Genomic DNA, 4,707 nt, shown 5'->3' on the forward strand with positions numbered 1-4,707 from the left:
TCCGAATTGCGATTCTCAAAAGTAGTTTCTGTACTACTTTTAGCGACTTCGCGGTGCGACTTTTTTTTTTTTATATCATCATGTAGAGTATAAGATTTCCTATCATTTGAGCCCAGTCTCGCCACACAGAGTTAATCCATCTCTGAGCAATCCTCTTTTATTGTTCAGTGAGATAAATCTTGACAAACAGAGAAAAACTTTGTCAAATCCTCCCCCTTGCTGTGAGTGACAGGTGATTTACATATCTCATGCACTAGCCTAAGACATGCATTATTTTTTAATTCCCACCCCCACTCCTTTCTTCAGCAGCTCTGCAAGGATTGGTAGTTCCACACCTCAGCATGATTTGGCATGCTGAAGTCATGTGGTGACTTTCCTGTCTTTTCACTGGATGTTAGAGATCATAGCAGAAGTTCACTGTAAGAAATACACAGGAGAAAATGCATATTGACAAGGGGAGTGTAGAGGTGGGCGGGGAGTCTACTGACATCATGACTCCACCCACCGAGCTCCAGACAACAGACCCGCCCACAGAATCTGCAGTTTTTCGGGTCTCATACGGTAACTGACAGGATATAAGGATGTATATCCTTATAGATAACCCCTATGGCAGTAGTTTAGAAAGGATGACATTGGGTTTACATCCACTTTAATGTCTATTAGTTATTGGCCACTGGCAATTTTACAATATACCAAAGCAAATGGAAGCTTCCAGGGGAAGGCTAGGATGGACTCTGCAGTCTGTATAAAGTGAGTAATAAAGGGAGCAGCTATTACTTCTCTGAGAACAATACTCTGACTTTGCATGCCACCTGTTCATTCTGTGTTTGGATTTCTTGCTATGCGGGTCTCTAGAGTGCAGTATACTAAAGTTTTTTTTTTAGTTTTTTTTTCTTCCTGCCAGCACTCTTCAAATATTCAGCCATTTAGAAACCACTGGCCTCTGATATCTGCACCCCCAGGCACAAAACTAACGCTAAAATTAACTGAAAGAGTTGTCATAACAACTCATTTCAGATTAGTGCCTCTCATTTCGAGAAAATTTAGTTCAGCTCAAAAGTTTGGACTTTTTATGGACTTTTTATTCTTCCCCAGCAAATGGGAAGCTCGTGATATGTGGCGGTACTTCGCACAAAAGGCTTAGCGTGCTATGATCTCAAACAGCACACACCAGAGTGGATCTGACAGCCGTGCAGTAAAGTTTATTGCTCATTACACATGTATTATCAGCGTCCTGCAGCTAGACTTATAGAAAAAAGTCCACTTTGGCAGGCAAGTGTGTTGAAATATGCATTTGCAATAATAGGAAGCTTTTAAATGCCCTAAATGAAGGAAGACAGATATACAATGGGACGCAGAAGAGGTAGTGTGTCATCACATACAGTCATCAAATACAGATACAACTTAACGGGCAATTCGCAGAATTCTTCAACGTCTCCGGCCAGAAATAAAGGCAAATTCTCAGCGATGGTATTAATAAAGAGGAGAATGCTCTTTGTTCCCAGCAGAATGATATATTTTCATTGCCAGGGATGTAATGTCTTGAGCATTAAGGGGGACTAAGTGTGAAGTTTTATTACAAGAAAATTAAAGGTTTGGAGACATAAATTTTTACTGGACATTTCAATAGGTTTGGCAATAGTTTTTCTGTGAAGATAACTAAGATTGATGAAAAAAAGCAGCCCCTGTTTGGCTTATACAAGCTATGAAGGCTGTACCGAAAGTATTGCAAAAGTGGGAATAACGTTTTCATTCATTTACATAGGTTGTTCAATTTCCACATGTTGGTAGAGTTATGCCGCGTACACACGATTGGATGTTGGATGTGAGCTTGTTGGCGGAAAGTCCGACCGTGTGTATGCTCCATCAGACATTTGTTGGCGGACTTTACTGGAAGTGTCTGTTCGGTGAAGCTTTCCCAGCATCAGGTAAGGGTTTGGAGGCATGGGCAACAGGAAAGGTAAGTATGTACATTCTTCTATTTAGATACGCCTTAATTTAAAAACTTGACAGGGAACTTTAAGGAAAAAGGACATTTTTTTGAGGACAGTGAGGGCCACAGAGAGGTCAAACAATTCCCAAGAGGCTATCTATGTCAAGCTAATAGGCTAATAGGCACCAATATACAGTAGAATGTCATTTTGTCATCTCCACCCCAACTATTTGACTGCATTTCACACCTTCAGCCACCTTAACACCATACTTATGTAATTTTAACATGGCGGTTTCACAAGCTGTCACACCTTCAGGCATATTCTTGGACATGCAGCATATGCCTTGACACATTCTTTGGTAATTGGATTAAGGCGATTGAGATACCTATGTGGCTATAAATACTGCGGTATGTTCATGAAACTCTTTAGAGCTGAGGAAGCTGGATGAGCATTAAAACATGATAGTGGCAGTATCATAGCCAATGAGGTTCAACTGAGGCGTGATTATTGCTAATTGCTTCTTGGCCTTTTGGCTAAGATTGAGTGTAGTATCTGTTCTTATCAGTTTCCAGAAGGTGGCGCTTGCTTCCGTCCCTAATCTATGGCGAGATAGAGATGGGATTGCGGTTGCTATGCAAAACCTGCTTGAGTGAAGGTAACCCGGAGCGGTTTGTAGCCGAAAGGGAAGCCTTCTGATGGGGACGGAGAACCATTCGGTCTTTGCGGAAGGTCGGGACCCTGGCCTTCTGTCCTGGATTGGGGCAGCTCTAGCTCCGTACAGTTATTCGGGAGAGAACGCTGGCTCCCCTTTCTCCCACCGGGGGAGCGGCCAGTATTTCCCGAATGTAATTAGGTAAGAGAGACGGAACGACGAAGAAGCCTATTGGCAAGGGCTTTCACCAAGCTTCCAGAACTCCATGCCTTCCTGCCTGGGGTGGGGGCTGCTGTGGTCTGGGCTGTGGGTTAGGGTTGCTTTGAAAAGCCAGTGGTGAATGTGCCCCTGAAGTGGCAGTTCAGGGGTGCCGTACAGTCACTGTGTTTAGGCACTTGATTTTATGGCACCATGGTCACTTCACCACTACACACGTTTTTCACACCTGCCTCTTGGGCCGAGCCTTTTGGCTGGGACCAGGGGAAATTTTTAATCCTGGCTGGGGGGCGGGCCATTGTATTACACAATTTTCACTCTCCCACCTTCCTATTCTGCCACTCTTTTTATTTAATCCCCTGTTTGTCACTTTTTTGTATCTTTTTGCTTGATATGTGTACACGTTTTTTCACTGTGGCAAGTAGGGTGTGGGTCCTTGGGCCTACTCTAAAAGTCTTGGGAAGGGGTGGACATAGGCCTTTTGGCTTGGTTCGCCCTCTCCTTTGGGGGTTTCCCTTTGGGGGAGCCCCACCTGTACTTGGGATGGTCTGTTTTGGCAGACCTTCCAGTAAACGGGGGTCCGCCTGGTTTCGGTCAGTTGGACCCATTGTACAAGTACATCAGTCCCTGTCTGGAGCCTAACACTCCGGGGGATCAGGGTAAGGTCTTTCCCTAGCGGAGGACTCTGAACACCTGTTGCACGTTTTTGTGTTTCACTCTTTATGTGTGCGCATTTTTTTTGGCACCAGGTGGAAGTTTTTGAGGTGTGTTTCACGCCACTGGCTTTTCAACAAAAAAAAAAAAAAAACATTACAGAACAAGTCAGCCTGAATGTGCCCAACTACTACTAGCCACTTTGTCTTCATGCAGACAAATGCAAGGGTGGTAGGTTACTTGTCCCATGCTGTATGATAATTATTCTTGCATTCTACAAGAAGCATAGGGTTCCTGTTATATAACTGGTGGTGGTGGAATATACAGTAACTGGTGTAACTTTGCCTTTACAAAATGATGCCATATGGCCAAATGACTTAAAGTGTTTGTTAAAGCGGAGTTCCGCTGAAAAAAGAAATAAAAGTCAGCAGCTACAAATACTGCAGCTGCTGACTTTTAAAATAAGGACACTTCCTGTCCAGGGAGCCCGCGATGTCCTCACCGGAAGCCGACCCATCCCTCAGCTCCCGGGTGGAGGCGCCGGCATCTTAAGTAAGGGAATCAGGAAGTGAAGCCTTGTGGCTCCACAGCCTGGTTCCCTACTGTGCATGCACGACTCACTCTGTGTAATCTCACTGGTCCCTGCTGTCTTCTGGGACCTGTTTGTCTCCCAGAAGACAGCGGGGGGACGGAGGAATGGCCCGGACATGGCATAGATCACCGCAAATACTGCAGCGATCTTTCACCATAAGTGGGAGCAAATACCTGTATTAGACATGTATCTGCTCCCCCCTCCCCCCTCCCCCCTGAAAGGTACCAAATGTGACACCGGAGGGGGGGAGGAATCCGGACAGCGGAAGTAAAATTTTTGGGTGGAACGCCGCTTTAACCCACCCCTACAAATGTACATAATCCTGCTGCTTCCCTAATTACAGGCGCTCCTGTCTCTGTGTTTAATTTAAAAAAATGCCTCCTTTACCTGATTTCACAGCAGTTCCCCACGATCACGTCACCGGCCGGCTGCCTCCTCTACCATGAGGAGGATAGGAGAGAGAGAGCCGGCTGATCACGTGACCGCGGGGAGCCGCTCTGAAATACAGTAAATAAATCTTTTTTTAATTAAACACAAAGACAGGCCCGCAGTGTTTTAGGGGATGTACTACAGATGGCACCATGTTTCATACATGGTGGACATGCCCAAAAGTGCGAAGGTTTTGGATTCGCACATATAATTTCATATATTCACTAACT

At 44.9% G+C, this 4,707-nt stretch overlaps 1 pseudogene; it reads left to right on the forward strand.

Annotated features, from left to right (window-relative positions):
- Nucleotides 1-2,447: 2,447 nt before the first annotated feature.
- Nucleotides 2,448-2,537, forward strand: LOC141103994 (U2 spliceosomal RNA; annotated as a pseudogene).
- The last annotated feature ends 2,170 nt before the right edge of the window (nt 2,538-4,707 follow it).

Source organism: Aquarana catesbeiana, linkage group LG07 (genome assembly GCF_042186555.1).
Source record: "Aquarana catesbeiana isolate 2022-GZ linkage group LG07, ASM4218655v1, whole genome shotgun sequence".
Lineage (NCBI taxonomy): Eukaryota > Metazoa > Chordata > Amphibia > Anura > Ranidae > Aquarana > Aquarana catesbeiana.